This window comes from Equus quagga, unplaced genomic scaffold, assembly GCF_021613505.1.
Source record: "Equus quagga isolate Etosha38 unplaced genomic scaffold, UCLA_HA_Equagga_1.0 146_RagTag, whole genome shotgun sequence".
In the NCBI taxonomy this organism is placed as follows: domain Eukaryota; kingdom Metazoa; phylum Chordata; class Mammalia; order Perissodactyla; family Equidae; genus Equus; species Equus quagga.
In genome coordinates, this window is record NW_025796728.1 from 10149754 (window position 1) to 10176316 (window position 26563).

General features: G+C 37.5%; 1 protein-coding gene across 1 annotated transcript in view; it reads right to left on the minus strand.

Annotated features, from left to right (window-relative positions):
• The window catches only part of LOC124232957 (ubiquitin-conjugating enzyme E2 K), a 66505-nt gene that overhangs the window by 30861 nt on the left and 9081 nt on the right, over window positions 1–26563 (minus strand). The gene's annotated exons all lie outside the window — the stretch shown is intronic.

The window sequence follows — 26563 nt, forward strand, 5'->3', positions numbered from 1 at the left end:
AAATAAGAAAGATTTCCACCTTTTTTTTAAAAAAAAGATTTTATGGTTCCTTTTCCTCCCCAAAACCCCCTGGTACATAGTCGTATATTTTCTTTTTACCTGTGGGTCCTTCTAGTTGTGGCGTGTGAGATGCTGCCTCATCATGGCTTGATGAGCAGTGCCATGTCCGCACCCAGGATCCGAACCAGCAAAACCCTGGGCCACCGAAGTGGAGTGCACAAACTTAACCACTCGGCCATGGGGCCAGCCCAAGATTTCACATTCTAAGCAATTAAAAAAAAAAAATTCTGGAGTTTGGCGTGTGTCACATTCCCAAAGCAGGGTTGAGATAGCAACTAAGAGACTAGAAGGATAATGGGAAACTGAGACCATGAGAACACACTTATGGTCCTCACTAAAACAAGTTCTAGACCAGTGCCGTCCAAAGAAATAAAACATAAGCTACAAATGTACTTTAAAATTTTCTAGTAATCACATTAAAAAGAGTAAAAGGAGGGGCCGGCCTGGTGGCACAGTGGTTAAGTTCGAACATTCTGCTTCTCGGAAGCCCAGGGTTCGCTGGTTTGGATCCCGGGTGTGGACATGGCACCGCTTGGCAAAAGCCATGCTGTGGTAGGTGTCCCATGTATAAAGGAGAGGAAGATTGGCATGGATGTTAGTTCAGTGCCAGTCTTCCTCAGCAAAAAAAGGAGGATTGGCAGTAGTTAGCTCAGGGCTAATCTTCATTAAAAAAAAAAAAGTGTAAAAGGAAACAAATTAATTTTAAGCATCTCCAATATATAAAACATTATCATTTTAACATGTAATCAAAATTAAAATTTCTGAGATATTTTACATTTTTTTTTAATATAAAGTCTTCAAAGTCCAGTGTGTAATTTATAATTATAGCACATTTCAATTTGGTCTGGCTGCATTTCCAGTGTTCAAAAGCCACATCTGATAGGCAAATTTGCAGATATAGAAAGGAAATTATTGGTTGTTAAGGGAGGAGGAGCGAGGGGGAAATGGAAAGGATCTGCTAATGGGTACAGATTCGTTTTATGGTGATGAAATGTTCTGGAATTAGTGGTGATAGTTGCACAACCTTGTAAACAGACTTAAAACAACTGAATAGTACACTTTTAAAAATCAAAAATAATTTTTAAAAACTTGAAGAAAAAATGTCCTATGTTACTAGTGGCTACAGTATTGGACTGTGCAGCTCTAGAGAATCAGGAAATAAAAGCCTTTCCAATTACAGCAGAGTGTGCCATTAAAATTTTGCTTTTGTCATCATACTTGACACAATCAACAACTCAGAATAATTAAAGTTCTGAACATATTAACTCCATGAATATTTACTGAGTACTCACTATCTGCAAAGCAAATAGATACTGGTTGTAAAATGACCAACCAGAAATGTTCATTCTAAGGTATTAAACAACAAATTACATAATTTTTAAATGAAGTACAGGATATCATAAGAGTAATATTTAACAGAGAGAGAATCTGGAGGGTAAGAAGAGGCTTCTCCAAGGAAACTATCTTCAAAAGACTTAACGAGGCAAAGCCAAAGACAGCATTTCAGGCAGAAAGTCAACCCTGTGCAAAATAGAAGCAAAGGAGGGCTTGGCATGTTTAGGAATTGAAAAGCCACCAATGTGACTAGAATACACAGACTAAAAGAAGAGAAATGAGGCAGGAAAAGTAGGCAGGAGCCAAATTATGCAGAGTCATGAAGAACAATGAGAAACATTTAAAGTTGTGACATGATAATCAGATTTGGGTCTTTTAAAGAACAACCTGGCTCTAGCGAGGGAGAAAAATGCATGGAGGGAAATTAAAGGAGATATAGAGAGAAAAGTTAGAAATTCAGTGAGAATGATTAGAAAGTCCACTGAGATGAAGACAAGTAGATGAATTAAGGGAGAGAGGAGGTAAAATTTGTAGGACTTAATTATTACATACTAAAAGTTGTAGGATCTTGAGGGAACATGAGCACTCTTTTTTTTTCCCCTCCCCAAAGTCCCAGTACATAGTTGTATATCCTAGTTGTAGGTCATTCTAGTTCTTCCACGTCGGATGCCTCCATAGCATGGCTTGATGTCTGCAAAGGTCCGCGCCCAGGATCCGAACCAGAGAACCCTGGGCCACAGAAGGGGAGTGCGTGAACTTAACCACCCGGCCACAGGGCTGGCCCCGGATCACTCTCATAGTTTCGATTTTCCACTGCGTGGATGATAGTACAATAAACTAAGATAAGATAATAAGAAAACTGAGGGATCAGAGTTTGGGGGGGAGGGAAAAAAAATTCAGTTTTAGACACGTTGAGAAGAGGTATCTAATGAAAATCCAAAGTGCCAAGCAGACAATTGAAAACTCAGGTCTAGAGTTCAGGAGTGATCTGGGCTGAAGATATGATGAACAAGAAGGGAAAAGTCAGGACAGTCTGTTATCACGGGCACCAAAGGAAGGAAAATGTTTTAAGGAGACAGTAGCTAATGTTGCTGAGAGATTAATAATAATAGCTAAAACTTACAGAACACCTCATAAACAGCATTCTGACTTATACGTAGTAATTCACTTAGCCCTCATAACAATCTTAACGCATTTAACAATAAGGTAATTGAGATACAAATAGGTCAGACAGCTAATAACTAGTGAAGCCAAGTTTCAAAAGTGACTTACGAGCCAAGACATATACATTCCATTTCAATGACTCTAAGACACTATCAATTACAGGCTGCCCCAATGTATGCCAATAAGAAAAAAACACCACCACTTACACTGGGACACAATATTTTATCATTTAAACTTTTTATTTTACTCACTCAAAGAGACTTTTAGACTTTACACACATCACTCTTAAGATTGTATAAAGAAAAAATAAGCAAAACAATTATTTTCCTCACAGTGAAAGCCCTGAATATGTGAGTGTGTGTATACACACACACAGAGAATACTTCCAAAAGATATATATATAAGAAACTGGCAACAGTGGTTCCCTTAGGGTAGGAAAACTAAGAATTAGGGATCCGAAGTAGATGGGAGATCATGGCAGTGTTTGAAAATTATTTTAAACACATACATATATAACTTTTGCTGTAAAACACTTTAAAGTGGCTGATGATTTAAAGTGACTGAGCAACAGGGAGGTCTTTGCAAAGTGAAAAGGTAAAAGCACCCACTGTAATTGAGTAGTCCATGAAGGGTGGGGGCTGGAGACCACGATGAGAGATAACTCTTCCAAATTTTGGCTATGAAAGGGAAGTGAGAAAATAGGGCAGTAGCTGAAGGAAGAATGGGACTAAAAGACTGGTTCTTTTTACAACATAGCCATTAAACAGTATGTTTAAATGCTAGTGGGATAGCTATGGTAGAGTGAGAGGTCAAAAATAAAGGACTGCAGATAATGTAATGAACAAGATGGAATGGGGGTAGAATGGGTGAGATCCAGAATGAGAAGAATAAATGATTGGCATTAGGTAAGAGAATGGAACACAAACTATATCAGGAAAGAAAGAGAAAAAAATAGATGCAGGTGAACGTAGCTGTGTAGGTTTCTTGCTTTTCTACCCTTGATAAACTCTGAACTTTTTTCCACCCTACTAGTGTGGGCTATTTAAGTCTTCAGGAATCAAGTCTTAATTGTGACCCCTGTCATAATCATCCTGAGTGAGTGAGTCTTTTAAGGCTCACTTACTGGGAGAGAGATTACCAATTTAAAAACAGGCTCTAAATTTAATTCAGTACCTGGTACTCTCTAAGAACAATACTTTGGAAAATTGGCTTAAGTAAACTCTAAATTGTAAAAGAAATACATGCCCAGATTAGTAATGTGCCTGAATTAAGATTTTCTAACATTCACAATTACATCAGTTTATGTACAGCAAGAATGACACCCAAAACCACATTTGTACACTACTTCACCTCATCTTGTATGAGAGCAATCACCTTCCCTTTTCCATTTGTTCGCTGAAGTAAGCCCTACTTCTGATGGGGCTACTCTAAAGCAACTGAAATCAAGACAGCATGGTATTGCTGAAAGAACAGACACAGAGACCAATGGAACAGAAAAGGAAGCCCAGAAACAGGCCAAAATTATACAGTCAACTGACCTCTGACAAAGGAGTAAGCTGATGGAGAAAAAGGATAGTATTTTCAACAACTGGTGCTAGAAAACTGGACATCCACGTGCAAAGTAACTTTTATTACATTTTCTAAACTGGCAAAATTGTTAATACTCAATAACTAGTATTGTCGAAGTGACACCAATAAAGCTAACCAACCCTTTTTTAAAAGTAATACAGCAAAAAGTATTAACACCATAAAATTCGCCATACTCTTTAATCGAGTATTCCCACTCCCAGAAACTACCTAAGGAAATCTTTCATTACAGATAGAAAAGAACTATAATCATAACAGAAATCACTGAAGCATTACATAAATGAAAGACAATAAACTACTGAACAATTGAGGGAGATCTACAAGAATTATGGTGCAATTTAATAGAATACCACAAACAAAAATAAATGACTAGACTTCATGTTTCTGATACAGCATGTAAAAACTTGGAAGTCGCGGCTCCCATGCACAAAGAAAAAAGCTGAACAAACGAAAACTCAACAACTTTTAGATTCACCAGAGAACTGATGCCACAAGGCAAACTGCTGCCCCCCAAACTGGAGAGACAGATGGGCAGAAAAAGAGAATCAAACCTTACCGGACCAAAAGCTCAAAAGCACCTCTGCATGAACCATTACTTGTGTAGGAAAACCTAAACTGGAACTGATGAAATGCTAGAGGCTCAGTGGGGATGAATTTTCAGAGTGAAAAACTTCCAGGGGGCCCTCCCACTTTTGTGAGCTTTTACCTCCAGGATCCTTACCAGGTTTTCACATTAAAGATCAGAGAAAAATGCCCTCATGCTTCTGGCAGCAGGAGGAGGGAAGTAGCTATTTTGAAATAAGCCCAGAGTTGTCTGTTCTTAATAAAGCCTGCCCTCAAGAGAAACTATTTCACCAGAGCATAAATGACTAAGATTTTAACAGATCTAACTGACCCAAGGGAAGGGAAATACCCAACTCCAGCCCCCTCTAGCCTTCAATCTCACCTAAAGACTAAGGAGACCGAGCAGCACTTTTAAAGTCCAAAGCTTAGAGGCAAAGGCTCACCAAAAGACTGAGACCCAATTACAGGATTACAGAACACTTCCCTTCCCCCTAAACCTTACCTACACATCAGTAAGGCTCCTGTATAGTAAGAGATTACAATTCAAAAAACTTCATGTCTCAGATCTTATTTAAGATGTCTCTAAGTTCCTAAAACAACAGGGGAAACAAAAAACAAGGACATCAGAGATTTCTACACCTACAGCTACAGCAAACAGTAAATATAGCCTAATCCCTAGACAGACAGATGTAAAGTCTCACACTAAAGGCCTACTTACTTCAGTTCCTTTTATCCAGGGCATCATGCATAGCTTTCAAGAAAAAAATGACAAGGCATACAAAAGACAAAAAAACACAGAACCAGAATCAGAAATGGCAGAAATGCTGAAATTAGACTGAAAATTTAAAACTATGATTAATATGCTAAGTGCTCTAATGGAAAAAGTTGACAACATCCAGAAGAGATGGGTAATGTAAGCAGAAACAAAAACTCTAAGAATCAAAAGGAAATGCTAGAAAATAAAAAACACTGTAACAGAAATGAAAAATGCCTTTCACAGGCTCATTAGTAGATGAACACAGACAAAGAATCAATGAACTAGAAAAAAAGTCAACAGAAATTTGCAAAACTGAAATGCAAAGGAAAAACAATTAAAAAAGAACAAATATCCAAAAGGTGTAACATCAAGTAATAGGAATACCAGAAGAAGAAAGGAAAAGAATAAATATTTCAAGTAATAATGACTAAGAATTTCCATAAACTAATGAAAGACACCAAACCACAGATCCAGGAAGCTCAGAGAGTAGAAACCAGGATAAATCCCAAAAAAACTACACCTACACACATCATAATTCAAACTGAAGAAAATAAAAAACAAAGAAAAAACCTTGAAAGAAGCCAAAGAAAAAAACACTTTAGCTATAGAGGAGCAAAGATAAGAATAACATCAAATTTCACTTCAGAAACCAGAGAAGCAAGAGGAGAAAGGAGTGAAATATTTAAAGTGTTGAAAGAAAAAGCCCCAACAACCTAGAACTCTATCCACCAAAATTATCCTTCAGAAATGAGGAACAAATAAAGACTTCTCAGACAAACAAAAATCGAGGATGTGTGGCCGGTAGATCTGCTTTCCAAGAAACATTTAAAAAAATTCTTCCCAAGAAGGAAAATGATATCGATCAGAAACTTGGAATTTACATAAGGAAAGGAAGAGCATTAGAAAAAGAATAAATGAAGCTAAAATAAAATCTTTAATTTTCCTTATCCTTAATTGATATAACAGATACCCGTATGTTCAAAATAACAACAAAGTATTTGATGACTATACCTTACGCATAAGTGAAATAAGCATCAGAAATGTAATAAGGGAAGAGAGGGAGTAAATGTGAATTCTGTTACAAAGTACTTGCACTACCCATGAAATAGTATAGTGTTATTTGAAAGAGCACTTGTAAGTGTGTACAGCAAATTCTACGGCAACTAATAAGTTAAAAAAAAAAAAAAACCACACAATTGATATGCTGAGAGAAAAAAACGGAATCATAAAATGCTCAGTCAAAAAAGACAAGGGAGCGAGTGACGTCAGCATCATGACGGAGAGTGAGTTGTTCCCTTAGACTCTCCCCTTTCAGAACAACTAAATGGACATTCATTAACCAGCAGAGGATTCCATGCACAGCACAATGGGACGTCTGAGAGATCCACGCAGCTATACATCTGAAGGTAGTAGGACTGGATCCCCAGGAGGCAGTGGAAATAGGTGAGTGCACCCCCTCCCTCCCCAGTGGCAGCGAGTAATGTTGCATATCCTCACACAGCAGCCAGCATGACTATAAGAGGAGGCAGTGACATCAGCCTGGGTGAACACTTTCAGAGTTGCAGCTGCAGCCCGGCCTGCAAGTGGTGGGAACACTCTACACCAAGTAGCAGTGGTTCAGCCTCCATGTTAGCTCCTGCTCGCTGAGCACAGCAAAGGTAAGAAGGCACCCCTAGGTTAAGTGTGCACGGTTAAGTTCCGCTTCGGAGGCCCAGGGTTCGCTCGTTCCGATCCCGGGGGCGGACATGGCAGCACTTAGCAAGCCATGCTATGGTAGGCATCCCATATATAAAGTGGAGGAAGATGGGCATGAATGTTAGCTCAGGGCCAGTTTTCTTCAGCAAAAAGAGGAGGATTGGCAGCAGATGTTAACTCAGGGCTAATCTTCCTCAAAAAAACAAAAAAGAAAACAACAAACAAAAAAAGAAGGCACCCCAGCCCATGGAGCACAGCAACCCATTGGATCCACCAAGTGGCAGCTCAGCGCCCAAGTGGCAGCCCCTTGCCTCAAGCACAACACATGTGAGAAGGCACCATACCTGCTAAGAAGGCACTGCTGCTGACAGAACACAGCAGCCTATGGGATCCACTGAGAGGCAGCTCAGCCCCCATGTGGGTGCCCCTTCCCCCTAGCACAGCACAGGTGAGAAGGTGACCCTCCTGCTCAGAAGGCAGCCCATCCAAGGAGCACGGCAGCCCACGGGTCAAAGGGGCTCATCAGCCCCCACATGGGCACCCTTCTCGCCTGGCACACAACATATCAGCCAGTCCCCTGTCGAACACAGAGGCAGTCATCACAGTGATCAAAAATACCCCAAAAAACAAAAGTCCAGGACCAGATGGCTCCTCTGGAGAATTCTACCAAACATTCAAAGAAGATTTAATACCTATCCTTCTCAAACTATCCCAAAAAACTGAAGAAGACAGAACACTTCCTAACTTACTCTGTGAGGCCAACATCACCCTGATACCAAAATCAGACAAGGACAACAAAGAAGGAAAGTTACAGCCCAATGTCACTGATGAACATAGATGCAAAAATCCTCAACAAAATACTGGCAAACTGACTACAGCAATACATTAAAAAGGTCATACACTATGATCAAATGGGATTTATACCAGGGATGCAGGGATGGTTCAACATTAGTAAATCAATCAGTGTGATAAACCACATTAAAAAAATGAGGAATAAAAATCACATAATCTCATGAGACAGAGAAAGCATTTAACAAGATCCAGCACCCATTTATGATAAAAACTCTCAATAAAACAGGTATGGAAGGAAAGCACCTCAACACAATAAAGGCCATATATGACAAACCCACAGCCAACATCACACTCAATGGGGAAAAACTGAAAGCCTTCCTTCTGAGAACAGGAACAAAACAAGGGTGCCCACTCTGGCCACTTCTATTCATCATGGGACTGGAGGTTTTGGCAGGAGCAATTAGGCAAGAAAAAGAAATAAAAGGTATCCAAATTGGAAAGGAAGAAGTAAAACTCTCACTGTTTGTAGATGACATGATTCTATACATAGAAAATCCTAAAGAATCCACCAGAAAACTATTAGAAATAATCAACAACTACAGCAAAACTGCAGGGTACAAAATCAACTTACAAAAATCAGTTGCATTTCTATACACTAACAAGGAACTAACAGAATGAGAATTCAAGAATACAATCACATTTACAACAGCAACAAAAAGAATAAAATATCTAGGAATAAATTTAAGCAAGGAGGTGAAAGACCTCTTCACTGAAAACTGTAAGACATTATTGAAAGAAACTGAAGAATATATAAGGAAGTGGAAAGATACTCCATGCTCACAGATTGGAAGAATAAACATAGTTAAAACGTCCATATTACCTAAAGCAATCTACAGATTCAATGCAATCCAGTCAGAATCCCAATGACATTCTTTACCGAAAGAGAACAAAGAATCCTAAAATTTATATGGGGCAACAAAAGACCCTAAATAGCTAAAGCGATCCCAAGAAAAAAGAACAAAGCTGGAGGTATCACAATCCCCGATTCAAAATATACTACAAAGCTATAGTAATGAAAATAGCATGGTACTGGTACAAAAACAGACATGCAGATCAATGGAACAGAACTGAAAGCCCAGAAATAAAACCACACATCTACAGACAGTTAACCTTTGACAAAGGAGCCAAGAACATACAAAGGAGAGAGGACAGAGAGGATAGTCTCTTCAATAAATGGTGTTGGGAAAACTGGAGAGCCCCACACAAAAGAATGAAAGTAGGCCATTATCTTATACCATACACAAAAATTAACTCAAAATGGATAAAAGACTTGAATGTAAGACCTGTAACTGTAAAACTCCTAGAAGAAAATACAGGCAGTGCACTCTTTGACACTGGTCTTAGCAACATCTTTTTGAACACCATGTCTACTCAGGAAAGGGAAACACAAGAAAAAATAAACAGGGGCTGGCCTGGTGGCGCAGCAGTTAAGTTTGCACGTTCTGCTTTGGCAGCCCAGGGTTCACCAGTTCGGATCCCAGGTGTGGACCTATGCACTGCTTGTCAAGTGGTGCTGTGGCAGGCATCCTACATATAAAATAGAGGAAGATGGGCAGAGATGTTAGCTCAGGGCTAATCTTCCAAAAAAAAAAGAGAAGAAACAAATGGGACTACATCAGACTAAAAGGCTTCTGCAAGGCAGAGGAAACCAGGAAAAAAATGGAAAGACAATCCACCAACTGGGAGAAAATACTTGCAAATCATATATTCAACAAGGGGTTAATTTCCAAAATACATTAAGAACTCATAGAACTCAACAACAAAAAAACCAACAACCCGATAAAAAATGGGCAGAGGATACGAACAGACATTTTTCCAAAGAAGATAAACAGGTGGCCAACAGGCACATGAAAAGATGCTCAACATCACTAATTATCAGAGAACTGCAAATGAAAACTACAATGAGATATCACCTTATACCTTCAGAATGGCTATAATTACCAAGACAAAAAATAACAAATGTTGGAGAGGATGTGAAGAAAAGGGAACCCTCATACACTGCTGGTGGGGATGCAAACTGCAGCCGCTATGGAAAACAGTACAGACATTTCTCAAAAAAACTAAAAACAAAAATACTCTAGTACCCAGCTATCCCAATACTGGCTATTTATCCAAAGAACATGAAATCACCAATTCAAAGAAATTTACGCAACCCCATGTTCATTGTAGCATTATTCACAATAGTCAAGACATGGAAGCAACACAAGTGCGAATCAACTGATGAAGTGATTAAGAAGATGTGGTATATATATACAATGGAATACTACTCAGCTATAAAAAAGACAAAATCATCCTATTTCCAACAATGCGGATGGATCTTGAAAGTACTACATTAAGCAAAATAAGCCATACAGAGAACAACAAACACTATGATTCTACTCATACGTGGAAGATAAATAAACACATGAATAAAGAGAACAGGTTAATGGTTATCAGATAAGAAGGGGGGATGGGAGAAAGGGGTAAAGGGGCACATATGTACGGAGACGCATAACAATTAGATTACTGGTGGTGAGCACAATGTAGTCTATACAGAAACAGATGTATAATAATGTACACCTGAAACTACACAATGTTATATGGTCACAATAGGACCTCATTAAAATAACTGGGGGAAAAAAGAAAGATAGGGCAGAAAAAGAGTAGAAGACAAAAGAGAAAGAAACAACAAGGGCAAGGAATAGAAAACAATAAAAAAAAATATGGTAGAAACAAATCCAACTATACCAATCTTAATATTAAATATAACAAAAGACAGATATTGTTGGAGCAAATATTAAAAAGATCCAACTATACGCTGCCTATAAGAAATCCACTTTAAATATAAAGACACAGATATATTAACACTAAAGGTACAGAAAACTATAAAACTCTAAGAAGAAAACATAAAAGAAAAGCTGTGTAACATTGGATGTAACAATGATTTCTTGGATACGACACCAAAAACAGAGGAATCAAAAGTAAAAATAAACTGGAGTACACCAAAATGAAAAACTTCTGTGCATCAAAGGACACAATCAACAGGGTGCAAAGGCAACCTATGGAATGGGAGAACATATCTGCAAATTATGTAAACGTCAAAGGGTTAATATCCAGAATATGTAAAGAGCACTTAGTCAATAACAAAAGACAAACAACCCAATTTTAAAAATGGGCAAAGTACTGGAACAGACGTTTCTCCACAAGATATACGAATGGTCAACAAGCACATAAAAAGATGCTTAACATCACTACGTAACTATCATCAGGGAAATGCAAATCAAAACCACAATGAGATACCACCTCACACCCATTGAGATGGCTACTATCAAAAAAACTGAAAAGAACAAATGTTGGTGAGGATGTGAAGAAATTGAAAACCTTGTGCGCTGTTGGTGGGAATGTAAATGGTGCAGCCACAATGGAAAACAGTGTGTTGTCTCGTGAAAAAATTGAAGACAGAATTACCATATGATCCAGCAATGCCACTTATGGGTACATACTCAAAAAAACTGAAGCACTGTCTCAAACAGATAATTTGCACATCCATGTTCATGGCAGCATTATTCAAATAGCCAAAAGGTGCAAACAACCCAAGTGTCTACTGTCAGATAAATAAACAAAACACAGTATATACATACAATGGAATACTATTCTATTCAGCCTTAAAAAGGAAAGAAATTTGACACATGCTACAACATGGATGAACCCTACAGACATCATGCTGAGTGAAACAAGCCAGTGAGAAAAAGACAAATACTGTATGATTCTACTTACAGAGACATAAAGTAAAAGGGCAGTTGCCAGGGGCTTGGGGGAGAGGACCATAGAGAGTTATTGTTTAATGGGTACAGAGTTTAAGCTTTACAAGATGCAAAAATTCTGGAGATTGGTTGAACAACAATGTGAATGGTTAAGATGGTAACTTTTACGTGTATTTTATCACAATTTTGATAAAAAGTAAAGGGACAGAGAAAAGTATGCTAATCAAACACTAATCAAAAGAAAGTTGAAGTGGTCATTTTATTTCAGACAAAGCAGACTGCAGAGAAAGGAAAACTACCAGGGATAAAGACAGGCATCACATAATGATAAAGAGGTCAATTATCTACGAAGACACTAAAAATCCTTAAAGTGTATAAGCATAGCAACACAGTTTCAAAATAAATGAGGCAAAAACAATAGAACTACACTGAGAAATAGATGAATCCACTATTATAGTCAGACTTCCAACATCCCTCTACCAGTATTTGACAGATCCACCAGGAAAAAATCAAGGTACACAGTTGAACTGATCAACATCAACAATCAAACTGGATCTAACTGACATCTACAGACTACTTCATCCAACAGCAGCAGAATATACATTCTTCTCAAACACACATAGAACAATCACTAGATAAACCATACTCTGGGCCATAAAATACACCTTACAAATTCAAAAGAATACATGATACAAAGCATGCTTTTAGATTACAATGGAATTAATCTAGAAATCAGTGACAGACAGATAGATGGAAAACCTCAAAATACTTGGAGACTAAACAGTATACTTCTGAATACCACAAGGGTCAAAGAAGACATCTTAAGGGAAATTTTAAAATATTCTGAACTAAATGAAAACAAAAATACAACTTATCAAAATTTGTAGGATGCAGTAAAAATAGTGCTTCAAGGGAAATTTACGTTGAATGCATATATTAGAAAACAAAAAACCCAAAATCAATAACCTAAGATTCCATCTCATAAAACTAGAAAAAGAACACATTAAACAGAGTCATGTGCCGCTTAACGATGTTTCAGTCAACGATGGATCACATATACAATGGTAGTCCCATAAGATTAGTACCATACAGCCTAGATATGTAGAAGCTACACCATTTAGGTTTGTGCGAGGACACTCTATGATGTTCGCACAACAACAAAATCAGCTAATGACACATTTCTCAGAATGTATCCTCATCATTAAGTGATGCATAACTGCACAAAGCAGGAAAAGAAAAATAATTTAAAAATTGGATCAGAAATCAATAAAACTGAAAACAGGAAATAAACAGGAAAAAATCCAACTAAACCAAAAGCTGTTTCTTTGAAACAATCAAGTAAATTGATAAACCTCTAGATAGGTTAACTAAGAAAAAAGAAGATACAAATGACTAAATAGCAGAAATGAAAGGGGCTGCCTCTACTAATCCCATAGACATTAAAAGGATACAGGAATATTACAAACAACTCTGTGCTCACAAATTTGATAACCGAGATGAAGTGGATGGATTCCTTGAAAGACACAATCTGCCAAAACTCACACAAAGACAAAGAGACTATCCCATTAGGATTCTATCTATTAAGGAAACAGAATCAATATTTAATAACTTTCCCCCCAAAAAAGCACCAGCCCCAGATGGTGTCAATGGTGAACTCTACCAAACATTTAAGGAAGAAATTATCCCAAGTCTTGACAGTATCTTTGAGGATAGAAGCAAAGGGAATACTTCCTAACTCATTCTATAAGGCCAGCATTACCCTAATACCAAAACCAGACAAACGACTGACAAGAAAAAAAAGACGATAGACTGTTATCAGCGTCTCTGATAAACAGCAAAAATCCTCAACAAAGTATTAGGAGATCAACTCCAACAACATACAAAAAGAATTATACACCACAACCAAGTGGGACTTATCCTAGGTATACAGGGTTGGTTCAACTTTCAAAAATCAATTAATGTAAGTCATCACATCAACAGGCTAAAAAAGAAAAACCACATAATCATATTAATAGATGCAGAAAAACTATTTTACAAAATCCAACACCCATTCACAATAAAAACTCTTGGTAAACTAGGAACAGAGTGCGACTTTTCCAACTTGATAAAAATATCTACAAAAAACCCGACAGCTAACATCAGAATGGTGAGAAACTCAAAGTTTTCTCACCAAGATCAGGTAGATGATAAGGATACCCCCCTCTTCTCTCTCCTTGTCAACAACATACTGAAAGTTCTATCTAATGCAATAAGACAAGAAAAGGAAATAAAAGCTGTACAGATAAGGAAGTTTTATTTTTTCCTTCCCTATCTGTACACATTTAAAAAATAGAACTGTCTTTGTTCACAGATGACATGACCAAAGCAGAAAATCTGAAAGGAGTGACAAAATAATTCCTGGAACTGATAAGCAATTATAGCAAGGTTGCAGAATACAAGGCTATTATACAGGTCAATCGCCTTCCTATATACCAACAGTGAACAAATGGAATTTGAAATTAAAAACACAATACCATTTACATTAGCACCAAAAAGAGAGAAATACTTAGGCATAAATTTAACAAAATAAGTATAAGAACTGTATGAGGAAAACTACAAAACTCTGATGAATATCAAAGAACTAAAAAAAAAATGGAGGCCTGACTACCCAACTTCAAGACTATAAAGCTACAGTAATCAAGACGATTTGGGGGGTGGACCCTGTGGCCAAGTGGCTGGGTTCCCGTGCTCGGCTTCGGCTGCCCAGGGTTTCGCTGGTTCAGATCTTGGGCGTGGACATGGCATTGCTTGTCAGGCCACGTTGAGGTGGAGTCCCACATGCCACAGCTAGAAGGACCCTCAGCTAAAATATACAACTATGCATCGAGGGGTTTGGGGAGAAAAAGAAAACATCTTTTTAAAAAAAAAGAGACAATTTGGTATTGGCCAAAGAATAGACTGATCAATGGAACAGAATAGACAGCCCAGAAATAGACCCATATAAATATAGTCAAATGATCTTTGACAAAGGAGCAAAGGCAATACAATGGAGCAAAAATAGTCTTTTCAACAAATAGTGCTGAGACAACTAGATTTATACATGCCAAAAAAAAAAAAAAAAAGAATGTAGACACAGACCTTACACCCTTCAGAAAAATTAACTCAAAACACATCACAGACCTAAATGTAAAATACAAAAGTATAAAATTCCTAGACGACAACACAGGGGAGAACCTAGATAACCTGGGGTATGGCTATGACTTTTTAAATATAACACCAAAGACACAATCCATGAAAGAACTAATTGATAAGTAAGACTTTATTAAAATAAAAAATTGTTCTGTGAAAGACAATGCCAAGAGAATGAAAACAAGCCAGACTGGGAGAAAATATCTGCAAAAGACATATCTGATAAAGGACTGCAATAAAAAATACACTGGAGGACTGGCACAGATGTTGGCTCAGGGCCAATCTTCCTCAAGTTTTAAAACACAACAGTAAGAAAACAACCCAATTAAAAGATGGGCCAAAGACCTTAACAGACACCTCACCAAAGAACATACAGAGATGGCAAATAAGCAGATGAAAAGATGCTCCACATCATATGATATTGGGGAAATGCAAACTAAAACAAGATACCAATATATACCTATGAGAATGGCCAAAATCTGGAAGACTGACAAGACCAAATGCTGACGAGGATGTGGAGCAACAGGAACTCTTGCTCACTGATGGTGGAAACACAAAATTATACAGCCACTTTGGAAGACAGTTTGGCAGTTTCTCATAAAACTAAACATACTCTTACCATACGATCCAGCAAGCACACTCCTTAGTATTTACTCAAAGGAGTCCAAAACTTATGTCCACAGAAAAATCTGTAAATGTATGTTTACAGCTGCTTTATTTATGACTGCCAAAACTTGGAAGCAACAAGATATCCTTCAGTAGGTGAATGGATGATAAATAAACCGTGGTACATCAAGACAATGGAATATTATCCAGCAATAAAAAATAGCTATCAAGCCATGAAGAGATAGTAATATGCATTTAAGTTTCCTCCCTAAGTGAAAGAAGCCGATCTGAAAAGGTTACATACTGTGTGAGTCTAAGTATATGACATTATGGAAAAGGAAAATATGGAGACAGTAAAAAGATCAGTTTGTGCCTCGGGTTGGGGGATGGTGAGTAGGCAGAGCATAGAGGACTTTTAGGGCAGTGAAAATACTCTATATGATACCATGATGATGAATACATGTCATTATACATTTGTCCAAATCTACAGAATAAACACCACCAAGAGGGAACCCTAAGGTAAGTTATAAACTTTGGGTGACTATGATGTATCAACGCAGGTGCATCAATTGTAATTAATCTACCTATATGCTGGTAGGGGATGTTGATAATGGGGGAGGCTATGTATGTGTGGGGGCAGGAAGTATGGGAAACCTCTCTACCCTCCTCTCAATTTTGTGGTAGACCTAAGACTGTTGTAAAAAAAAAAAAAATCTTTTGGGGCCGGCTTGGTGGTGTAGTGGTTAGGTTTGTGCACTCCAATTTGGTGGCCTGAGGTTCGCAGGTTTGGAGCCTGGGCATGGACCTGTGCACCGCTCATCAAGCCACGCTGAGGCAGCATCCCACATGTAAGGTGGAGGAGGACTGGCACAGATGTTGGCTCAGGGCCAATCTTCCAAGTGTTCAGAAGAAAAAACAGGACATGGGGCTGGCCCCATGGCTGAGTGGTTGAGTTTGTGCACTCCCCTTCGGCAGCCCAGGGATTTGTCAGTTTGGATACTGCGCGCAGACCAGCTCATCAAGCCAGGCTGAGGCAGCGTCCCACAGTGCAGAACTAAAAGAAAGGATCTACAACTAGAATATATAACTATGTACTGGGGGACTTTGGGGAGAAGGAAAAAAACAGGACACCATATTTATACTATAATTATAACTACACAAAATAAATTTGAAGAATAAAAATTAGAAAGGAGATTATGAAAATGCAAGAAAGCTTTTGCATGTCTTTAAAACAACCGGAGAAATGTGAATACGGACGTTATTACATGACACCAAGGAGTTTTAGTGAATTTTGTTAGATGTAATAATGATGGTACTTTTGCATAAGAAAATATTTTTTAAGAGATTCACATGTACTGAGAATACAAAAGACATTTATATGTGAGGTTAAAGAGACAAGATATGATTTAACATTCCTGAGTAAAGAAAATGCCAAGATGAAAATTATCCTTTGGCCACTAAAATATTTTCAAGATCTGGAGGATCCGAAATTATTCACCAATCAATTACCATATCTAAAGACACAAGAGAGGCGTGAAATAAGTTTTTGAAGGACAAGTATATTACAATACTGACAACTACCTAATGATATTAATATATCTAAACAACTAAAAGTTTAATTACTTCAGAGAAATAAAATGCATTCTGTTAACATAAAGTTACCTTACAACTTGTTTTTATAGAAACAAAGAGTTTACGGGAAGAACAAAAATGAAGATAGGGGCCAGCCCCGTGGCTGAGTGGTTAAGTTCGCGCACGCTGCTTTGGTGGCCCAGGGTTTCGCCGGTTCAGATCCTGGGTGCAGACACAGCACTGCTCATCAGGCCACGCTGAGGTGGCGTCCCACATACCACAACTAGAAGGAACCACAACTAAAATATACAACTATGTACTGGGGGAATTAGGGGAGAAAAAGCAGGTAAAAAAAGAGGATTGGCAACAGCTGTTAGCTCAGGTGCCAATCTTTAAAAAAAAAAAAGAAGATAGAATGAAAGAAGCACAAAGTTACCAATTTCAACAATAAATTTACGTGTCACTGAACTCTTCAAATGTGTCACTACATATACTAAAAACAAAGTCAAGTAATCATTCCATACAAGGAATACACACTTAAGTCTAAAACACAAGAATTGGTAATAACTCAACAAGTCTGAGGAGAAGAATAGCTTTCATATTTCATATCTTCTAAAAAGCACTGATTTCATATCTTCTAAAAAAGCACTGAGAAACAACAAGCACATCAAAAATACTATAATACCTTGGCTAACATCAGAAAAACAAGCAGAAATACAAAAGGTAAACATAATTTTAACCAAAGACGTCAACATTTCTTTATAAAATGAACAAATAACCAATGAATTAATAAGTAATGTATTAATTAATACAACAGAAAAGCTTGCAGGTACACTAAGATAATTTAAAAGGACAGCCCATCAAACACTTCTTTTTTTTGAGGAAGATTAGCCCTGAACTAACATCTGCTGCCCATCCTCCTCTTTTTGCTGAGGAAGACTGGCCCTGAGCTAACATCTGTGTCCATCTTCCCCTACTTTATATGTGGGACGGCTACCACAGCATGGCCTGCCAAGTGGTGCCATGTCTGCACCCGGGATCCAAACCGGTGAACCCCAGACCACCAAAGCAGAACATGCAACGTGCACACTTAACCAATGCGCCACAGGGCCAGCCCCAAACATATACATTTTCGCAAAATAAGTGAGCATCTCCTAGGGGAATACAAAATTACTTTGTAAATAAAACGGGCAACAAAACATGTCCATACCATAGGGTAATTAAAAAAAAGAAGAGGGAAGTCAGTATATGGCCATATAAAAATACTCAAGTAATTTGTTCAGAAATAGCATAATAAAACATTACAAAATCAAAATTAAAAATTTATTTTTGATATATATTTTTAATTTTTATTAATCAAAGTTAATGACAATTTCCTGTCAAAATCTAAACGACTCTAGGGGCCGGCCCCGTGGCCGAGTGGTTAGGTTCATGTGCTCCCCTTCAGTGGCCCAGGGTTTCGCCGGTTTGGATCCTGGGCGTGGACATGGCACCACTCATCAGGCCACGCTGAGGTGGCATCCCTCATGCCACAACTAGAAGGACCCACAACTAAAAAATAAATGCAACTATGTGCCGGGGGACTTTGGGGAGAAAAAGGAAAAATAAAAATCTTGAAAAAAAAAATCTAAATGATTCAAACTCATCTACTTACAAACTCATTGCATGCCAAAAGGCTGTTCTTAGATCTCTTTGTTCACAAGTTTTGTGATACTGCAAAAACTTTCCTTTACAACTACTATCATCACACAGAGCTAAAATACTTTTAGTGTGGCTGTTGTCTTGTTTGTATTTATGAAAATTCATAACCTGAAAGTTCCTATATTTTCTAAATATATAAATGCATAGAAAAAGTTGTTAAAGGTTCTCTCTGGAAGAGAGTATTAGGATTGAGAGGAGAAAGAAAAGGGTGGATGGGTGTCAAAAACTTTTACTCTGTATATTCCTATATTTGGAAATTTTTAACAATGAGACTCTGTATCCTTAAGTAATTTAAAACAACTTTTTTTTAATCTTCCAACTTCCTATATCACCTAAGAAAATTTAAGAAGGAATTTAAAAGGGTACAAAGTACTGAAAGCAAAAAAAAAGAAAGAATTAATTAATAAAACTAAAGAACTGAAACAAACAAAAGGTAAGAAAAGCAATGGAACCAGTGACCCACTGAAATAAAATTAAAGAAAATAAAATAGAAAAGTCATCATGGGCTCAACTGACAAAAAACAGAGAATAAGTAAATTAAAGGCAGGAAAAAGAAAATCTAAAAATGAGGTACATGGTACCCTCTATTTACTCCTCATTAAAAACAGATCATAAATAATAAATGTAATGTATTATGAGATTTGTGTGTGTGTGTGTGTGTGAGGAAGATTGGCCCTAAACTATTATCTGTTACCGACCTTCCTCTTTTTCACTTGAGGAAGATTCTTCCTGAGCTAACATCTGAGCCAGTCTTCCTCTACTTTGTATAAGGGACGCTGCCACAGCATGGCTTGATGAGTGGTGGGTAGGTCTGCACCCAGTATCCGAACCTGCAAACCCCAGGCTGCTGAAGCAGAGCTTGCAAACTCAACCACTCTGCCACCGGGCCAGCCCCCAGAGATTTTTTTAAAACACCTAAACTGACAAAAATTTTTAACATGAACACAACATTAAGACAGAAAAAGAAAAATCCACAAAAAATGTCTTTTAGCAATCACTCTCTAAAAAGCCACCTGGGGGGGCCCACCCTATGGCCAAGTAGTTAAAGTTCCGCACATTCCACTTCAGCAGCCCAGGGTTTGTGGGTTCCGATCCTAGGTGTGGATCTACTCCACTCATCAGCCATACTGTGGAAGCAGGCCACATACAAAGCAGAGGAAGACTGGCACAGATGTTAACTCAGGGCTAATCTTCCTCAAGTAAAAAAGAGGAGGATTGGCAACAGACGTTAGCTCACAGCAAATCTCCCTCACAAATAAATAAATAAATAAATAAGCCACCTCTTATATATCCCAACTTACAAAGAATAATTCCATACTGTTTCAAAACAATAAAAGGGATAGAATTATTATAAACACATTTTATAAGCAAATATGGCTTTGATTCCCCAAACTTACCCAGCACATTCTGAATAGAGGCTAGTCTCACTAAAAAGATACACAATTCTAAACAAAATTCTGGTTAACATACTATAACAAATCTAAACTATTCACTATGACCAAGAGGGGTTTATTTCAAGAATTTAAGAATGATTTAATTCTATAAAAACTTTTATCAAAATATATATTCGGAAATGTCTTAATTTGACAAATACAGGTCTTAATTTGACAAAGAACATGTATCTAAAATTGAGACAAAACTATATTTTCCTTAAAAAAGGAAAAAGATAAGAATATCGGCCATCACTGCTACCACTTAATCCTTCCACCTAAAGATAAACTTCTATAAAATCTAACAAAGACAAATGTATTTTTCATAAATGTTATTTTAACCACAAGAATTTCAAACAGGGATAAATCTCAAATTACTTCTAAACCTGAGGCTTGAAGTCCTCAGCATCCAGAACCGTAAGAAAATTAACTTCTACTGTTTATGCCACCCAGTCTGTGGTATTTTGTTATGGCAGCCTGGGCTGACTAAGACATCCACACACTGATAATGATAATAAAAGAGAAAGGGGAAAATCATCTGTCACCATTGGAGATGACTATTACACCAGTTGATGATAGAACGCTCTCCTGTTTAGGAGAATTCCAGCTAAGTAAATGTAAAGTTGACAATTAGGAAAATCAACTTTCTGCAACCCCTAATGAAATAACTGATTCAGGCAAGGATCATGGTGGATGATGATCTTTATTAGGTGAAAGGACGTTGGAGAATTTGAGAATAAGATACCAAAGTATTAACTCACAATTTACTTGCTAATTGCAAAAGGAATAAAACATACCTTTACCAAGAGATCTTGTAGCTCCCATCTTAATCAAGCAATTAAACACATGATCTAGCATAATTAACAGTGAAACAACCTGATATTTCACATCTATTAATAGGATTCAATATCAAGTCTACAACATCACACTTGGAGTATTTTTGCCAAAAATGTTTAACCTGAATCTAGTCAAAACCATACATCTAAACTTTCAGTTTATGAGAAATATAAGTCAGGCGCCGGCCCCATGGCTGAGTGGTTAAGTTCACGCACTCCACTTCAGCGGTCCAGGGTTTCACAGGTTTGAATCCTGGGTGCGGACATGGCAGTGCTCATCAAGCCATGCTGAGGCGGCGTCCCACATGTCACAACTGGAAGGACTCACAACTAAAAATGCACAACTATGTACCGGGGGGCTTTGGGGAGAAAAAGGAAAAACAAAATCTTAGGGAAAAAAAAGAAATATAAGTTAAAGCACTACTATGAGGAATTCTCTAGGATTTTCGGCACTAATGAGACAGTGAGGAAAAAAAGAAGGGCGGGTGTGAGAGAACCACTGTAACTTTCAAAAGACTAAAAATTACATTTATATGCAATTTGTAAACCTTAAGTGGAGCCTGCTTTGAAAAAAGAAAACAAAAGAAAAAAGCTATAAAAGACATTTTTAGTTAACTGGAGAAATATGTGTATTAGACATTAAGGAATTAACAATTTTCTTAGGTAGGATAATCATACATAGGTTATGTAAAAGAATGTTATCTTTAGGAGAAGGATGCCCAAGATTTTCATAGTGAATTACTTTTATAATAGCAATATTAACAATTACTGAATGTAGGTAGTAGAGACACAAGTATACTGTTCTTTCAACTTTTCCTTTGAAAACTTTCTGAAAAAATTAAATAAAAGGAACAGATAAAATGGGACAGTTAATTTTTTTATTTGACTTTCTTTTAAAAAAAAACCCCAGTGGCCTAGTGGTTAAGTTCAGTATACTCCACTTTGGCGGCCTGGGTTCAGTTCCCGGGCATAGACCTACACGACTCGTCTGTCAGTGGCCATGCTTGGCAGCAGCTCACATACAAAAAGAGGAAAATTGGCAGCAGATGTTAGCTCAGGGCGAATCTTCCTCAGCCAAAAAAAAAAAAAGAAGAAGAAGAAGATTGTATTAGTGGTGAAAATATGATGAAACAGGCTGTCTCATGCAGTGCCACTGCTAGAGTAATTTCCAACAACCTTTCTAGAAAGCACTTTGATCACAAGAACATGAAAAGTTCAGACACTATGACCCATAACTTTTTTCCAGAAATCTATCTTAAAGAAATAAACTCAGATAAAAATTATTATGTAAAGATAATTCCAATCAGTATATATGTAGTGGGGAAAAAACAGAAACTTACAAGTGTTCAACAAAAGAATGGTTTAGTCAGGTAATACTAAATATTAAATATATAAATACTACTTAATTTAATTTTAATATTTAAAAGAACTTTAAAAGAATATTTAATGCCATGAAGAAAACACAAGCTATATTAAGAGAAAAAAGATACAAAACCGTATACATACTAAGATCTTTATTTGGTAAAAAGAAAAAAGAATGCTAATATCAAAAGCTATCTGTGGTTGATGAGAGAACGTTGCTTACATTTGTCATCTTTGCACATTTCTTCCAAATTTTCATAGAAGACCAAGAAGACAAGAACTGTCTGTGTTCCTGATAAACAGTAGTAGTAAGCTCTTATCCCCATGGTTATACCCTTGATTTTGTCATTACTCAAAACTGCACCTTTTCCGAAATCCATTTCCAGTTTCTCAGATTCTCAACTTCCTCAGATTAAATTCACTTTAGTACTCCAAACCCAGCTGTTAGCTGGCTTCATCGAAACATCAACACTTTTCTTCATTATCAATCACCTCTAACGACCTCACTTCCCTCCTTAACCAGTTTAGATTCCACGTGCATTCATTATAATCACTCCCTTGCAAATACTCTTGACAACTTTGATGCTTTTCTTCCTTCAATGTACTCACATGGCAAAGCCCCAATGCTAAACTCATTCCCCAATTAACTAAAAAAAAAAATCTATCTTCCTGTGTCTGGCCCAAGCAACATTGCTGGGGAAAAAACACAACCATCACTAATTGGTCTCACGTTCAAGTGAAGACAACAAATCCCAAATGGAAACAGCATTACCCTAAGTGTCTCTGCTCCTATTAAAGATTAATCCTTCTACTTACACTAGGAATACCACCCCTCTGTTCTTCCCAAGGACTTTGGACCTTCAACTCCACCTCTCTCTAGCATAATCAATTTTTCCCATCCATCAACACACAAACGTACTCTAATACCCAACAGAAAATTTTAAAAAGATCTCTGAAGCCATTTTCTTTTCCAGCTCCCCCTCTTCTCTATTCCTCTATCAAAGCACAATTCCTTTAAAAAGTTGACCATAGTTGCCAGTTCCTCACCTAACTTCCTTTTAGCAACCCACTTGAATCAAACAATCATCTTCACCATTTCAGTGAAAATATTCTAGTCAAGGTCACTAATGATTACCACACTGCAAGTTCAATGGTCATTTCTTTCATTCAGCAGCATGACAAAGTTGACCACTTTCTCTTCTTGGAACTCGTCTTCTCTTGGCTTCAATGACACCACACTCTCCTTGTTTTCCTAATAGATCACTAATAGCTCCCTCTCCTTATCCTTTGCTGGTTCTCATCTGCTCAACTTTAAAATGTGCTAGGGACTCAGGACTTTGCCCTAGGCCCCCTCCTTTTCAAACCAAACTCTCCTAGAGCTAAGTCACTCAGTCTAAACTTTAAATAGACATTCTATGATGCCCAAATCTCTCTCCACATCTGAACTCCAGACTCACAATATTTAATTGTTTATTTCCCCACCTTAAAACCTAACAAGAACAAAGGAAAACTCTTAATCTTCCTTGACATCCCCAATGTGCTCCTCCTGCTCTTTCCCACCTCAGAAATTAGCACCACCATCTAACTAGTTGCTAAAGACAAAAATCTAAATGTTTTTTCCAGCTTTTTCACTTTTCCTCTGTACCATCAGCAGGCTTTGGTGACTCCACCTTCAAAACATATTAAAAAAACTTCTACTTCTCTTCAGTCCCCTATTCAATCCTAACCCCAAACTATAATCATCTATTGCCTAGGCTATCTAGAAAGGCTTCCCAAATGATCTTCCTGAATTCATTCCTACCTCCCCACTGCCACACGGCAAGCTGCCTAACCAATTTCCTTTCTCTTTCTTCCTTACTAACAAAATCCTGATTTTAATTGGGGAACAATGTGCTCAGCTATAAAATACATTTCCTAGCCACCCTTAAACCAAGCACAGATTATGACAATCCTGGATAAAAAAATAAAAACAGAGCTCACTGAATGAGGCTTCTCAGAAAGTTCTGTAAAGGGAGCGAACTCAGTTGGCATGTGCCTTATGCCTTTCCCTTTCTGAAATTCAGACATGTTGTCTGGACCTCTAATAGCCATTTTGAGAATTTAAGGACAAGGGTCAAACTCTTAAGAACGGCAAATTGAAAGAAGTAGTCTATTAACATTGTAAAGCTGCTACCCAAGCAAATCTGGGATACTGCCCGTCAGACTTTTCCCATTTGTTTAAACCCCCACTACCATTTCTTTTGGTACGTCCAGCCAAACTCAACCCCTAACTTCTAAATTCTCTTCCCTTACATCTTCAATCTCAATTCATTCTCTAAACAACATCCAAAGTGGTCTTTTAAAAACAAAAATTTTGTCCTTTGCTTTCAACCCTCAAGTGGCTTCCAGAGTAATTTAAAATCCAAGCTCCTTACTTTGGACTTAGGAAGTTTTATGTGGTTGGCTCCTGCTTAGATCTCCAACTTCATCCTGCAGCATTCTCCCCCTTTACCCACAATACTCCAGCCACAATAACCTACTTTTGGTTGTTTAAACATAGCAAATTCATTCCTACTTTAGGGCCTTTACATTAACTGTTTCTTCTAATCTGGAATGTTCTTCCTCTATAGAGATGGCTTTATCATTCAGATCTCAATTTAAGTCTAAAATCCTAGGAAAGGCCTTTTCTGAACACTCAGTCAAAAACAACCAATTATTTTCATGTGTACAATATTATTCTGTTTCTCTGCATTGCATTTATCACTTGTTTGTCTGTCTTCCCTTGCCCCAACTCATCATTATATCCCCAGCACATATCATGGTGCCTAGCATAGAAGGAGCCCTCAACCATTTGTTAAATAAATTAAAGAGCCCTTGGTACTGATGATACAAAGATGGATGAACCATGATGCCTACTCTTGAGGAGCTCAGATCTAGTAGGGAAAAACAGCTTCAAATGACTAAAAAATATTAAAAATTACAGATTTGGGTTTACAGTTACATGGGAATTATATTCAAAGCTCTTATATGTACAAAGAAAAAACAATGGATGGAAATAACAAAATTAAGATGTATCTCTGTATATTTGAAATATTTCATAGACAAAAATATTTTAAAGAAAAAAATTATCCCTGAGGGTGGGATTACAGATAATTTTTACTTTAATATAGTTTCCTGTATTCTCCAAAATTCAATAGTAAGTGAACATGTTACTTTTATTTTTCTAATTTTTTTAAAGATTAGCACCTGAGCTAACATCTGTTGCCAATCTTTTTTTTTTCCTCCTTCTCCCCAAAGAACCCCAGTACATAGTTGTATATTCTAGTTGTAGATTCTTCTGGGTGTGCTACGTGGGACGCCGCCTCAGCATGGCCTGATGAGCGGTGCCATGTCCGTGCCCAGGATCCACACTGGCGAAACCCCAGCCCACTGAAGCAAAGCATGCGAACTTAACCACTCGGCCATGGGGCCGGCCCCCATTTCTAACTTTTATATTCACAGAAATTGGCTATTTATTTAAAAAGGAAAAGCAATTAAATGGTTCTACATTCTTGACTATATAATGATTACTAGCTTTCTATTTGCATCTAAGAGTTGATCATCCTAATGTATGACTGACTAAATTCCAATTTATCAACCCAAGAATCAGTTTAAGGGTTATCCCCAAGGAACTCTTTCCCTCAGGTTAGGTTACTCCACCCCCACAGTTCTTACTTAAAGTCAACACACGCATATAATTAGCCGTTCAATGTCTCACTGCCTTACCAGATCATAATTTATTTTATAACAGCACAGACCATGTCTATCTTATTAACAACACAGGTGGCATTCAATAAATATTTGTTGAATAAATTAAGAAAAATATAGAATTAAACTAAATAGTTAAACCATAGGGATCCAGATGACGTCACATATAATATTAAACAGACGCCTCTTGAGATCTTGAAAGGGGAAAACTACAAAATAAACCAAAAGGAGTCCCTTCCCACCATCTTATTTCCCAGTTTTTGGCTTGGACATTATATTCATCCCAACTGAGGACTTGACTGATTTATCAACACCTACATGGAACAAGAACACCAACTTCACATGGAGCCTACCTTTATCAACACATTCAACTCTTCCTAGTCCCAGAAGCAGGACAAAAGGTAT